Source organism: Bombina bombina, chromosome 5 (assembly GCF_027579735.1).
Source record: "Bombina bombina isolate aBomBom1 chromosome 5, aBomBom1.pri, whole genome shotgun sequence".
In the NCBI taxonomy this organism is placed as follows: Eukaryota; Metazoa; Chordata; class Amphibia; order Anura; family Bombinatoridae; genus Bombina; species Bombina bombina.
Window position 1 is genome coordinate 674032626 of NC_069503.1, and position 16308 is coordinate 674048933.

Sequence of the window (16308 nt, forward strand, 5' to 3'; positions counted from 1 at the left end):
TCAACAGGTTCAGGATACAAGCATAGAGTGTGGCAAATGTCAAGGGAAGGAGCTGAATGCAAAGCAGTCTTAAATAGTCAGAGGCTGATTAGGAAACTGGCTGCAGCTGGCAGGCATGGGGAGACAGAGTGCTAGCCAGAGCAGGCTGCAGGTTACCAAAGTAGAACACAAAGCCAGAGCTCTCAAGTAGCTATAAGGGGAAGGCCACAATACAGAGACATTGGATCGATTCTGGGCATTGACCTGACAGGGTGCAAAGAATACATTTAAGTGCAGTCGACAAGAGGACATTCACAGTCACCAGTTCTAAATGAAACATCTCTTTTGAACTATGAAAAGCTTTTGATTTGCTGTTTAATTACATAGTGACATAAATTGTACATTACGCAATTTAGTGAGCATTACCACATTATACGCAAGTCCAATGTGACTAGCTAACTAGCTCCTTCAAGTATGCAATCATATACAAGAGAGTGGTGGAGTTCTTTTTAATTTCAAATTGCAAACATAACATACAGTTGAAAGCGATATTTTACTCAAAATGTAGTTCTCCATGAAATATTTAATATTTGTAAAGTACTTTAGTTATTTATTATGCCAGCTTTTCCTGTAGTTGAACCTGACTGTGAAATATTCAACACAGTAATTGCTTGATCAGTGCGGGAGCTCATTTAAAACTATCCCTGATCAGTGGCTTCCAGTGGGCGGTCCTGGTCAATTGATGCGTAGACAAAGGAACAGGGAGCAGCGGGAGAAACCCATTGCTGCCTCTCAGCATCTTCCCATGGGCAGTGGGAAACAATGACTGGCCTGACTGACTTTCATTTGTAAATAAAAGTAACTTTTATTTCTCAAAGAATTTAGTTGGTTTAGATATGAGGATTTGCAATAAGGTAGGGCTCAGAGTATATCTTATTTTGTTACAATCCTCAGGAAACATAGGCCTAGATTTGGAGTTTGGCGTTAGCCGTGAAAACCAGCGTTAGAGGCTCCTAACGCTGGTTTTAGGCTACCGCCGGTATTTGGAGTCAGTGATTAAAGGGTCTAACGCTCACTTTTCAGCCGCGACTTTTCCATACCGCAGATCCCCTTACGTCAATTGCGTATCCTATCTTTTCAATGGGATCTTTCTAACGCCGGTATTTAGAGTCGTTTCTGAAGTGAGCGTTAGAGCTCTAACGACAAAACTCCAGCCGCCGGAAAAAAGCAGGAGTTAAGAGCTTTCTGGGCTAACGCCAGCTCTTCATAAAGCTCTTAACTACTGTACCCTAAAGTACACTAACACCCATAAACTACCTATGTACCCCTAAACCGAGGTCCCCCCACATCGCCGACACTCGATTAAAAATTTTTAACCCCTAATCTGCCGACCGCCACCTACGTTATACTTATGTACCCCTAATCTGCTGCCCCTAACCCCGCCGACCCCTATATTATATTTATTAACCCCTAATCTGCCCCCCTCAACGTCGCCGCCAGCTACTTACAATAATTAACCCCTAATCTGCCGACCGCAAAGCGCCGCCACCTACATTATCCTTATGTACCCTAATCTGCTGCCCCTAACACCGCCGACCCCTATATTATATTTATTAACCCCTAATCTGCCCCCCTCAACGTCGCCGACACCTGCCTACACTTATTAACCCCTAATCTGCCGAGCGGACCTGAGCGCTACTATAATAAAGTTATTAACCCCTAATCCGCCTCACTAACCCTATCATAAATAGTATTAACCCCTAATCTGCCCTCCCTAACATCGCCGACACCTAACTTCAATTATTAACCCCTAATCTGACGACCGGAGCTCACCGCTACTATAATAAATGGATTAACCCCTAAAGCTAAGTCTAACCCTAACACTAACACCCCCCTAAGTTAAATATAATTTAAATCTAACGAAATTAACTCTTATTAAATAAATTATTCCTATTTAAAGCTAAATACTTACCTGTAAAATACATCCTAATATAGCTACAATATAAATTATAATTATATTATAGCTATTTTAGGATTAATATTTATTTTACAGGCAACTTGGTAATTATTTTAACCAGGTACAATAGCTATTAAATAGTTAAGAACTATTTAATAGTTACCTAGTTAAAATAATAACAAAATTACCTGTAAAATAAATCCTAACCTAAGTTATAATTAAACCTAACACTACCCTATCAATAAATTAATTAAATAAAATACCTACAATTACCTACAATAAAACCTAACACTACACTATCAATAAATAAATTAAATACAATTTCTACAAATAACTACAATTACATAAACTAACTAAAGTACAAATAATAAAAAAGAACTAAGTTACAAAAAATAAAAAAATATTTACAAACATAAGAAAAATATTACAACAATTTTAAACTAATTACACCTACTCTAAGCCCCCTAATAAAATAACAAAGACCCCCAAAATAAAAAAATGCCCTACCCTATTCTAAATTAATAGAGTTAAAAGCTCTTTTACCTTACCAGCCCTGAACAGGGCCCTTTGCGGGGCATGCCCCAAGAAGTTCAGCTCTTTTGCCTGTAAAAAAAAACATACAATACCCCCCCCCAACATTACAACCCACCACCCACATACCCCTAATCTAACCCAAACCCCCCTTAAATAAACCTAACACTAAGCCCCTGAAGATCTTCCTACCTTGTCTTCACCATCCAGGTATCACCGATCCGTCCTGGCATCCGGTGCTGAAGAGGTCCAGAAGAGGCTCCAAAGTCTTCCTCCTATCTGGCAAGAAGAGGACATCCGGACCGGCAAACATCTTCTCCAAGCGGCATCTTCGATCTTCTTCCATGTACTTTAGTTAGTTTATGTAATTGTAGTTATTTGTAGAAATTGTATTTAATTTATTTATTGATAGTGTAGTGTTAGGTTTTATTGTAGGTAATTGTAGGTATTTTATTTAATTAATTTATTGATAGGGTAGTGTTAGGTTTAATTATAACTTAGGTTAGGATTTATTTTACAGGTAATTTTGTTATTATTTTAACTAGGTAACTATTAAATAGTTCTTAACTATTTAATAGCTATTGTACCTGGTTAAAATAATTACAAAGTTGCCTGTAAAATAAATATTAATCCTAAAATAGCTACAATGTAATAATAATTTATATTGTAGCTATATTAGGATTTATTTTACAGGTAAGTATTTAGCTTTAAATAGGAATAATTTATTTAAGAATAGTTAATTAATTTCGTTAGATGTAAATTATATTTAAGTTAGGGGGGTGTTAGTGTTAGGGTTAGACTTAGCTTTAGGGGTTAATCCATTTATTATAGTAGCGATGAGCTCCGGTCGTCAGATTAATTGAAGTTAGGTGTCGGCGATGTTAGGGAGGGCAGATTAAGGGTTAATACTATTTATGATAGGGTTAGTGAGGCGGGTTAGGGGTTAATAACTTTATTATAGTAGCGCTCAGGTCCGCTCGGCAGATTAGGGGTTAATAATTGTAGGCAGGTGTCGGCGACGTTGAGGGGGGCAGATTAGGGGTTAATAAATATAATATAGGGGTCGGCGGTGTTAGGGGCAGCAGATTAGGGGTACATAGGGATAACGTAGGTTGCGGCGGTGTACGGAGCGGAAGATTAGGGGTTAAAAATAATATGCAGGGGTCAGCGATAGCGGGGGCGGCAGATTAGGGGTTAATAAGTGTAAGGTTAGGGGTGTTTAGACTCGGGGTACATGTTAGGGTGTTAGGTGCAGACGTAGGAAGTGTTTCCCCATAGGAAACAATGGGGCTGCGTTAGGAGCTGAACGCTGCTTTTTTGCAGGTGTTAGGTTTTTTTTTAGCTCAAACAGCCCCATTGTTTCCTATGGGAGAATCGTGCACGAGCACGTTTTTGAGGCTGGCCGCGTCCGTTAGCAACTCTGGTATCGAGAGTTGCATTTGCGGTAAAAATGCTCTACGCTCCTTTTTTGGAGCCTAACGCAGCATTTTTTTGAACTCTCGATACCAGAGTTAATTTTATGGTGCGGCCAGAAAAAAGCCCGCGGAGCGTTAACAGCCCATCTACCGCCAAACTCCAAATCTAGGCCTAAGGTATTATTATTTTTTTATCAAAATTTTTTATTGAGGTTTTTGTATAATACAATATAGCAAGGCATATATTCTGTCACATAAACAACAATTTCAGAAATACAAACCATAATAATACAAGTTTGAACAAAAATCGTCCACATTTCAAACTAGACAGATTGTAATGAAACCTACGCCTAGATTTAGAGTTTTGCGTTAGCCGTCAAAACCAGCGTTAGGGGCTACTAACGCTGGTTTTGGGCTACCGCTGGTATTTAGAGTCGTGTAGGTAAGGGTCTAACGCTCACTTTCCAGCCGCGACTTTTCCATACCGCAGATCCCCTACGCCATTTGCGTATCCTATCTTTTCAATGGGATCTTCCTAACGCCAGTATTTAGAGTCTTGTCTGGAGTGAGCGTTAGAAATCTAACGAGCAAACTCCAGCCGCAGAGAAAAGCCAGGAGTTAAGAGCTTTTTGGGCTAACGCCGGTTCATAAAGCTCTTAACTACTGTGCTCTAAAGTACACTAACACCCATAAACTACCTATGTACCCCTAAACCGAGGCCCCCCCACATCGCCGCCACTCTAATAAATTTTTTTAACCCCTAATCTGCCGACCGCACACCGCCGCCACCTACGTTATCCCTATGAACCCCTAATCTGTTGCCCCTAACACCGCAGACCCCTATATTATATTTATTAACCCCTAAACTGCCGTCCCCAACGTCGCCGCCACCTACCTACAATTATTAACCCCTAATCTACCAACCGGACCTCACCGCTACTATAATAAAGTTATTAACCCCTAATCCGCCTCACTCCCGCCTCAAAAACCCTATAATAAATAGTATTAACCCCTAGTCTGCCCTCCCTAACATCGCCGACACCTAACTTCAATTATTAACCCCTCGCCGACCGGACCTCGCCGCTACTCTAATAAATGGATTAACCCCTAAAGCTAAATCTAACCCTAACACTAACACCCCCCTAAGTTAAATATAATTTTTATCTAACGAAATAAATTAACTCTTATTAAATAAATTAATCCTATTTAAAGCTAAATACTTATCTGTAAAATAAACCCTAATATAGCTACAATATAACAAATAATTATATTGTAGATATTTTAGGATTAATATTTATTTTACAGGCAACTTTGTATTTATTTTAACCAGGTACAATAGCTATTAAATAGTTAATAACTATTTAATAGCTACCTAGTTAAAATAATTACAAAATTACCTGTAAAATAAATCCTAACCTAAGTTACAATTAAACCTAACACTACACTATCAATAAATTAATTAAATAAAATACCTACAATTATCTACAATTAAACCTAACACTACACTATCAATAAATTAATTACATAAAATACCTACAAATAAATACAGTTAAATAAACTAACTAAAGTACAAAAAATAAAAAAGAACTAAGTTACAAAAAATAAAAAAATAATTTACAAACATTATAAAAATATTACAACAATTTTAAGCTAATTACACCTACTCTAAGCCCCCTAATAAAATAACAAAGCCCCCCAAAATAAAAAAATGCCCTACCCTATTCTAAAATAAAAATAGAAAAGCTCTTTTACCTTATCAGCCCTTAAAAGGGCCTTTTGCGGGGCATGCCCCAAAGAAAACAGCTCTTTTGCCTGTAAAAAAAAACATACAATACCCCCCCAACATTACAACCCACCACCCACATTCCCCTAATCTAACCCAAACCCCCCTTAAATAAACCTAACACTAAGCCCCTGAAGATCATCCTACCTTATCTTCACCGCGCCGGGTATCATCGATCCGTCCTGAGGAGGCTCTTCATCCAAGCCCAAGCGGGGGCTGAAGAGGTCCATCATCGGTCTGAAGTCTTGATCCAAGCGGGCGCTGAAGAGGTCCATCATCGGGATGAAGTCTTGATCCAAGCGGGCGCTGAAGAGGTCCATCATCGGGCTGAAGTCTTGATCCAAGCAGCCAATCGGATTGAACTTGAATCTGATTGGCTGATTCCATCAGCCAATCAGAATTTTCCTACCTTGATTCCGATTGGCTGATAGAATCCTATCAGCCAATCGGAATTCGAGGGACGCCATCTTGGATGACGTCCCTTAAAGGAACCGTCATTCGTTGGGAAGTCGTCGGCCAGGATGGATGTTCCGCGTCGGCGGGATGAAGATGGATCCGGCAGAAAGAAGATTGAAGATGCCGCTTGATAGAAGACTTCAGCCCGATGATGGACCTCTTCAGCGCCGGCTTGGATCAAGACTTCAGCCCGATGATGGACCTCTTCAGCGCCGGCTTGGATCAAGACTTCAGCCCGATGATGGACCTCTTCAGCGACCGCTTGGATCAAGACTTCAGCCCGATGATGTACCTCTTCAGCCCCCGCATGGGCTTGGATGAAGATTTCGGAGCCTCCTCAGGATGGATCGGTGATACCCGGCGTGGTGAAGATAAGGTAGGATGTCCTTCAGGGGCTTAGTGTTAGGTTTATTTAAGGGGGGTTTGGGTTAGATTAGGGGTATGTGGGTGGTGGGTTGTAATGTTGGGGGGGTATTGTATATTTTTTTTTACATGCAAAAGAGCTGTTTTCTTTGGGGCATGCCCCGCAAAAGGCCCTTTTTATTAACTATTTAATAGCTATTGTACCTGGTTAAAATAAATACAAAGTTGCCTGTAAAATAAATATAAATCCTAAAATAGCTACAATATAATTATTCGTTATTTTGTAGCTATATTAGGGTTTATTTTACAGGTAAGTATTTAGCTTTAAATATGATTAATTTATTTAATAAGAAATAATTTATTTCGTTAGATTTAAATTATATTTAACTTAGGGGGGTGTTAGTGTTAGGGTTAGACTTAGCTTTAGGGGTTAATAAATTTATTAGAGTAGAGGTGAGGTCCGGTCGGCAGATTAGGGGTTAATACTATTTATTATAGGGTTATTGAGGCGGGAGTGAGGCGGATTAGGGGTTAATAACTTTATTATAGTAGCGGTGAGGTCCGGTCGGCAGATTATAGAAACATAGAAACATAGAATTTGACGGTAGATAAGAACCAAAAAGGCCCATCAAGTCTACCCATATTACATGTTACTTTTTCCTTAGGATAGCCTTATGCATGTCCCAGGCATTTTTAAATTCCTTTACAGTCTTTGTGTTTACCACCTCAAATGGAAAAAGTAACATGTAATATGGGTAGACTTGATGGGCCTTTTTGGTTCTTATATACCGTCAAATTCTATGTTTCTATGTTTCTATAATCTGCCGACCGGACCTCACCGCTACTATAATAAAGTTATTAATTTAGGGGTTAATAATTGTAGGTAGGTGGCAGCGATGTTGGGGGCGGCAGATTAGGGGATAATAAATATAATATAGGGGTTGGCGGTGTTAGGGGCAGCAGATTAGGGGTACATAGGGATAATGTAGGTTGCGGCGGTGTACGGAGCGGCAGATTAGGGGTTAATAATAATATGCAGGGGTCAACAATAGCGGGGGCGGCAGATTAGAGGTTAATAAGTGTAAGGTTAGGGGTGTTTAAACTCGGGGTACATGTTAGGGTGTTAGGTGCAGACTTAGGAAGAGTTTCCCCTTAGGAAACCATGGGGCTGCGTTAGGAGCTGAACGCTGCTTTTTTGCAGGTGTTAGGTTTTTTTTTTAGCTCAAACTGCCCCATTGTTTCCTATGGGGGAATCGTGCACGAGCACGTTTTTGAAGCTGGCCGCGTCCGTAAGCACCGCTGGTATTGAGAGTTGCAGTTGCGGTAAATTATGCTCTACGCTCCCTTTTTGGAGCCTAACGCAGCCATTCTGTGAACTCTAAATACCAGCGGTATTTAAAAGGTGCGGGGGGAAAAAAGCATGCGTAGCTAACGCACCCCTTCTAATGCAAAACTCTAAATCCAGCCGCTAATTTTTTTAGGTTTTATCAAGGTTATCATGGTACCTCTTTATGAGGATATACTGCCTACTATGATCATACTTGGAATTGAACAATTTAGATTAATAAAATAATATTAGGAATGAGAGGTACAATTTTTTTTTGGCCACTCTTGGACCTTAGTACAAAGAAAATAATTAGCTTCTGATAAAACTAAAGTATAGATACAATGCAAAATAACTTCTTTATGATAAACTTTATCAGCCACACTTGGACTGTTAACAACAATATAATTTAACATAAAAAAAGGAAAATGTGCAGTAGTTTTTTGTATGCTAATGAGAATGTAAAATTGCGTATGTTAGCGCTGTTCCATCAGTAACCCCAATCAGCCCTTGTAAGAGAGCGAAGGGCAATGTGGAAATAGAGAGTTGGTTAGAATTGAGATCAGTATAAAGAAATGGAGTATGTGTGATGTACGGATACTCGCAATTAGCTAAACTATGTATGCTTTTAGAGGATAAGAATACTGAAGAATACTGAACAACAACAAATAACACTAACTAGTCATATAGGTGTTTAGTCCCAATCTACACTCCCTCAGGGAGTTGTTAATAGCCCTAGACTTGGTATGTTAGGCAGTATGATATTGCAATGTCTTCTAGAGAGCTCAAGTATTCCACACTGCTCTGCCCTATACTATGTTTATGTATACCTACCATTGTGGCCGCCAACAGCAGGACTGGATTAAGTATATAAATAGGACAGCGATGTACCTGCACTCCAATGTAACGTCTGCCTGTAATATGTCGGAAGTGCAATATAAAAATGTATAATAGTGTTACAGCTATATGAGCCTAAGAGACGATGAGGGAGTGGAAGACGTGTATACTTACAGATACAGAACTTATGGCGTATCCTATTGTTGTAACCCTCAGTACTAGCTTTAGTAGGGGTAATAATCCCATTTCTGTCTTGTGAAAATAAACTCTTTTGACTATGTCCAAGATAGTCTCGGGTAATATCTAAACGATGCAGGGAAATTTAGGGTACAAGGCTGTGGACATTATAAGGTATTGTCAGCTATAAGAGGTGGTCAAATGAGGATTTATAGTGAGTCCTTGCTTTCCAGATTCAATTACACCCTATCTGTCGGTTGTGGTTAGTCTACGTTATAGTCTGGCTTTAAGGGGGTAAGGAAACACAAACACCCAGACATAGCTGCATATTAGCCTTTGATTGTGGTTAGACTATACAACAAATATATTTAATAGCATACAAATATTATATACCAGCCCCAAAATGTAGATATAGGACAGGCTGCAAGCTAATACAGTCAGCATGGGAAAAATTATAAACATTCAGCGAACTAGGTATTAAACATATGCAACCACTAACCACACACAAATATTGTATACCAACTTTCAATTGTAAAAATAAGGCAAACTGTGAACAAACTAGTACAAGCAGCATGAGACATGTTATAAACATTCAGGAAACTTGGCATTACTAAGGTATTATTTTAACAAAAGACATTTAGCTTACAGTTTAAAGGAATAGTCTAGTCAAAATTAAACTTTCATGATTAAGATAGGGCATGGAATTTTAAGCAACTTTCCACTTTACTCCTATTATCAAATTTTCTTCGTTCTCTTGATATCTTTACGTTAAAAAGCAGGAATGTAAGCATAGGAGCCGGACCATTTTTGGTTCAGCACCTGGGTAGCGCTTTCTGATTGGTGTTCAAATGTAGTCACCAATCAACAATTGCTACCCAGGTTCTGAACCAAAAATGGGCCAGCTCCTAAGCTTATACATTTAAATAAAGATACCAAAAGAATGAAGAAAAATTGATATTAGGAGTAAATTAGAAAGTTGCTTAAAATGGCATGCTCTATCTGAATCATGAAAGTTTAATTTTGATTAGACTATCCATTTAAAGGGATAGAGTGGGAAGCTTAAGTATTGAGATGGTCTAAAATATTTTGTAGTATGCCCTTTAATTGGGGGGTGTATAGATGGATTAACTTTTTGGAGTACTAGCAAGATAAAATATGTTTAAGTCATAAAAACTTGCCCTGAGTGTACCTTGTGTACCTGCATTGTGTAGGACTCAGAGCTTTATAAAGAATGAAAAAAGAAAATAATTTGTTAATAATATTTCCCCCCCCCCTACTTAGGGGTACATTACAAGTGGTGCTATAAATATTTTTCCACTCGTACACTAACTGCACTGAAAGTTAAATTTTAATGTGGCCGGGTTTGCTCACATATTACAGGTTCAAAGTAATAAGTTATTGTGCAAGCAAAAGATCAGGCGAGCTAGCTTCAATACTTCAGATATTGAGACCACACTAATTTCTTCTCCCCATAGACTTTTATGGGGCATAATGCAAAAAAAACAAAAAAACAATTAACAGTTATCTATATACAGATATAGATATTTATATAGCTATATATTGCATATACATATATATATATATATATATATATATATATATATATATATATATATACATATATATATATATATATATATATATATATATATATATTGTATTCAAAACACAATAAAGCATAATTAATGATACTGATATTAAATGAAAAGTTATATTACATATCTATATATATTTATATACGTGTGTGTATATATATATATATATATATATATATATATATATATATATATAAAACACAGGGAAAATACAGCGCTACAAATATAAATGTCACAAAATTTGGAGTACCAGTATTGTCCTGAAATTGCAGGTCTCCTTAGGAAATCCCAAACAAACCATCCAGTGTGAGTAGGAGGGAGAAAGGTTAGTCCTTCACTCGCAGCCTAATCCCAAAGGAGCCAATGGAGTCCACCTGAAGACAGGAAAACTTCCAAAGAAAATCTGGAACAGAAGAGGGAAGGGCGCACTGCAAAGGAGACCTTCCTGGTGTAGTATGTAAATTGCACTTGAAACTATTCTACAGAATAAAGCCAAATGGACACTCTCATGTTTCTACCTCAACTCCTATGAGGTATGGATAAGACACTGTCTGGTAGATGACCACTGGAGAAGGCAGCTCAGTCCCCTTTATTTTCCCTGTCAGCATACGTTCCACTCCTCAGATCCAGTCCTCACCTCGCCAACAGAAGATGAACCGCTTCGAAAGGGGGATGAACACTCTGTGTGGAATGGGGTTGTGACAACTCTTGTGGGGAAAAGGGAATATGTGCTTGTTATCTTGCAAAATTAGCACTTAGAAATTCTCAGTGTAGCCCTGCCCCCAGTGTTTTAAGAGCAGATAATTTTCAAAACCTACGTTTTCTTCTGTCAGTTGCGGCATGAGCAAATCTATCTCCCTGTTATCTAGTCCATTCACTAGCCTAGACGTTTTATGTCATCAGGCTAAGATAAAACTTTCTGCAAAGTAGGGCTCCTCCATGTATTTTGAGGAAGAGGAAGAGCACCGTACATGAATATCAGCAGTGGAAAAACTTGTCCCCAAACTGAAGCAACAAATCCAGAGTCAAAAGTAGGAGAATAGTATGTTTCATGGAAAAATGCAGGTTCATAAATGAATACACTGAGAGAACACAGTGCAGCTTGAGGACTGGATCTGAGGATGGGAATGTATGCTGACAGGGAAAATAAAGGGGACTGAGCTGCCTTCTCCAGTGGTCATCTACCACACAGTGTCTTATCCATACCTCATAGGACTTGAGGTAGAAACATGTGAGTGTCCATTTGGCTTTATTCTGTAGAACAGTTTCAAGTGCAATTTACATACTACACCAGGAAGGTCTCCTTTGCTGTGCGCCCTTTTCTCTTCTGTTCCAGATATATATATGTATTATTACTATTTTCATCAGGTATTTGTAGAGCACCAACAGATTAAAACATATTAAACATAGTCGGTATATAGGATAACTTTTGTAGGGATCAAGTGGGTAGAGGGCCTTGCCGAGAGTTTCACTGTTGTAGTCGGCTCTTATGAAGGCGATCTGCTAACAGCTGGGCTTATAGGCTTACCTTCTAAGGGGTTCAAAGGGAAAGCAATGCAGTAGGAAAGGTTAGTGTAGGTTGTATGCATCCCTGAATAGTAGAGTCTTTAGGGAGTGCTTGAAGCTGTTAAAACTAGGGGAGAGTATTGTGGAGCAAGGCAAGAAGTTCCACAAGATGGGGGCCAGTCTGGAGAAGTCCTGTAAACGAGAATGTGAGGAAGTAACAGGAGAGGAGGAGATTGTGAGCAGATCGAAGGGGACGGGAGGGAGAGTATCTGGAGACAAGTTCTGAAATATAGGGGGGAGCAGTGCAGTTGAGGGCTTTGTATGTCAGAGTGAGGATTATGTGTTTAATCCTAGTGGCAAGAAGGAGCCAATGAAGGGATTGGCAGAGAGGTGCAGCAGATGAAGAGCAACGTGTAAGGAAGATGAGCCTGGAAGAGGCATTCATAATGGATTGTAAAGGAGCTATGCGGCAGCTAGGTAGACCAGAGAGGATGGAGTTGCAGTAATAGAGGCGGGAAAGGATGAGAGAGTGGATTAAAATCTTAGTTGTGTCTTTTGTAAGGAAATGTCTAATTTTAGAGATGTTTTTAAGGTGGAAGTGGCAGGCTTTAGTCAAGGAATGAATGTGAGGAGTAAAGGAAAGGTCTGAGTCAAGTGTGACCCCGAGACATCGGGCATGCGGGGTAGGGGTAATGATGGAATTATCGACAGTTATAAAAAATTTGGGGGTGGAGAAATTTGAAGAAGGGTGAAAAATAAGGAGTTCAGTTTTGGAGAGATTTAGCTTAAGGTAGTGAGAGGACATCCAAGATGAGATATGAGAAAGACAGTTAGTGACACGGGTTAGTAAGGAAGGAGGTAGGTCTGCTGCAAAGAGGTAGATTTGGGTGTCATCGACATTGAAATTATATTGAAACCCATGGGACTTTATTAAGGAACCTAATGATGATGTGTAGATTGAAAAGAGAAGGGGACAGAGGACAGAGCCTTGAGGTACCCCAACAGAAAGTTGTAACGGGCAGAGGATGCTCCGGAGAAGGCTACACTAAATGTACAGTTAGACAGATAGGAAGAGAACCACGAGAGAGATGCGTCACAGATGCTGAAGGATTGGAGGGTTTGAAGCAAAAGAGGGTGGTCAACAGTGTCAAAGGCTGCAGACAGGTCAAGGAGGATAAGCAGAGAGAAGTGACCTTTGGATTTTGCTGTAAGTAGGTCATTGGTAACCTTGACAATTGCTGTCTCTGTGGAGTGATGGGGACAAAAATTGCAGTGGGTCAAGAAGAGAGTTTAGTGTAAGGAAATGGGATAGACGTGCATATACTTGATTTTCGAGGAGCTTTGAGGCAAGAGGGAGTAGGGAAATAGGGCGGAAGTTAGATGGGGAGGTTGGATCGTGGGAAGGTTTTTTGAGGATAGGTGTTACCAGAGCATATTTTAGAGATGAGTGAAATATAACAGTGCTGAGGGAGAGGTTGAAAATGTGTGTGAGTATGGGGGTGAGGGTAGAAGAGAGGGAGGGGAGTAGCTGTGAGGGGATGGGGTCGAGGGGACAGGTAGTGAGGTGGGAGGACAGTATAAGGGCAGAAACTTCATTCTCGTTAACAGGGGCAAAAAAGCTACATTTTTTGATATTTGGGTTTTGGATGATTGTGAGCTTTTTAGGGGGTGGGAGATTGGTAGTATGTTGAGAGCTGATTTCATTTCTGATGGAGGGAAGTGATATTGCAAGTTAGGAGATGATGGTCAGAAAGAGGAAAAGGGGAGTTTGTGAAATTTGAGATAGTGCATCGATAGGTGAAAATCAGATCAAGGGAGTGACCATCTTTGTGAGTGGGAGAGTCAGTCCATTGTGACAGGCCAAAAGAAGAAGTGAGTTGAAGAAGTTGTTTTGCAGAGGAGGCAGTGGGATTGTCAAGAGGGATGTTGAAGTCGCCAAGAATGAGGGCAGGAGTGTCTGAGGAAAGGAAATAAGGAAGCCAGGCAACAAAGTGATCTAAAAATTGAGTTGGAGAGCCAGGGGGGCGGTATATGACTGCAACAAGTATAGAGAGTGGAGAGAATAAATTAATCATGTGTGCTTCAAATGAAGAAAATGTGAGGGAAGAGAAGGGCTGTATTTGTTGAAAGGTGCAACGAGAGGAACGTAAAATACCAACACCACCTCCTTGTCTATTGCCAGACCTAGGCGTGTGACTGAAGTGGAGACCCCATGTGACAGTGCAGCAGTGGATTCTGTGTCTGAAGCAGAGAGCCCGGTTTCTGTAAAAGCCAGAAGGTTAAGAGAGTTGGAGATAAAGAGATCATGGATAGAAGTGAGCTTGTTGCAAACAGAGCAAGAGTTCCAGAGTGCACAAGTGAAGGGGGAGGTGGTTTTAGATGTAAAAGGAATTAGATTAAGGTTACCAGTGTTTTGTTTCTGAGTCTATTGAAAAGTACACATGGATGTGCAAGGCTAGTAAGTTGTGGGAGACCAGGATTAGGGGAGATGTCGCCAGCAGCTAGTATGAGCAAGAGGGAGAGTGACATGAGATGAGAAGCAGATTTGCAGTAGTGAGACTGTTTTTGGGCTGACATGCAAGGGGTAGAGAAAGTGTTTAGGAATAGGGAAAGTTAATGAGTACAAAAGTAAGGTGAGTATAAGAGAGATAGGCTAATGAACAGTGCAGGTGGAGAGGGTGAAGGAGTAATTGAATAATGTAGTTTGTTATAGAGACAAGAGGTAGCAAAGAGGAATATGAAGATATTGAGCATTATTACAAAAGTGGGAACCAATTAAACACATGAGACACAGTATTACAGCAGCACTTCAATATGGATGCAATGAGAAACACAATATTACAGGAGTACTTGCCTTGTGTCTTGCCCCTTGTCCAATCCTTGTTCAATTCTTGTATAATTCTTATCTTAGTGTTTCTCTCTTCTAAAATGTTTACTTTAGAAATGTGAACATGTGCTATTGTTACAATGTACACTACCCAGGCAATGCACCCCCTGTGCAAAATATATATATATATATATATATATATATATATATATATATATATGGTGACATTTTATCACTGGAATATTCACTTAGCTGTTATTGGGATCCCTTCCCCCAGGTACACCTTTCTCTCTGAACTATAGACACTCTCATTGGTCTTTTTGAGTGGCATTTGATAAGCCACTCCCTTTTGAATTGGGTTATAAAATACTGTAACACCAGAGCCTCTGTCTCTTCTATTGTATCCTGCTCCTGCTAAAAGATGGATGATGTTGGACACAGAGAATCTGGCTAAGTATTTCTGGGATAATATTCTGTGTAGCACAATTGGGGTTAGTTTAGAAAAGTTGCCCTGTATCTTAAAATGTGGACTGTATCTGTAAAATAGATTGATATATATATACCTGTAAATATTTATCTTATTATTAACATATATTGATTCCTAAATAAACTGTTTGACAAATAATGGAGGACCCTCATAGAGTTTATTTCACAATTTATCTGTGTTGGTTTTAGTGGTACCACCATAGAGATTTAGTATATTATATTTAGTAGAAAGTAGAGATATTTTAAATTAATAGATAACCACATTTTGGCGGCCATGAAGTTGTAGACGAATCCATATGCCATTTAGTTTTGCAGGAATCAAATGAATGTTGATTTATTTTAAATTTAACTGCAGTAAATGTAGATTTGGTGTTTTATAGCAAAGTTTTTGTATGTAGTACTTTATTTAAAAAAGCGCAAATAGGGGTTGGTTTCAAAGGCCTGTTGTATGTTTCTCAAGAAAAGCATGGCTTTAAAAAAAAACTGTATTTCTGGTCTGTATAAATTTGCATTTGCATAGGGGAAGGCCTGTTTTGTAGCCTGCTAAATCTTAAATAACCCCCACAGTGTCTTTTTGTGTTGAAAAGAGGTTTTTTTAAAAAAGCATGTGATAAGAGGCAACCCTAAAAGGCTTAGAAATCAGCATATGAGCCTACCTATGTTTGGCTTCAACTTAGAATACCAAGAGAAAAAAAAGCAAGTTTGATGATGGAAGTAAATTGTGAAGTTGATTATACTAGACTGTCCCTTTAACTCTTGTATTTTTCTTGTTTTTGGAAACTGGATACTTTTATTGTTGAGCCAGTTTTCTATCAGTTTTCTAATGAATTTTAGAGACATGTGTTGTGTTGGTCCCATCTAAATGTTTTTTTTACAAACAAAAGCTTTACAGTACTATGTAATAGCTGCCAACAGTAAGGTTTTTTATTTATTTATTTTTACAAAGGATTCATTTCTGTGAATGCGTTACACCCAGAGCTGTAGCTTGCCCTATACATAAATTTAATTCTGAATTGTATAGGAAATTGTGTAGATTTTAAAGTTAAGAAATTACAGTTTAATTAAGCTTTGT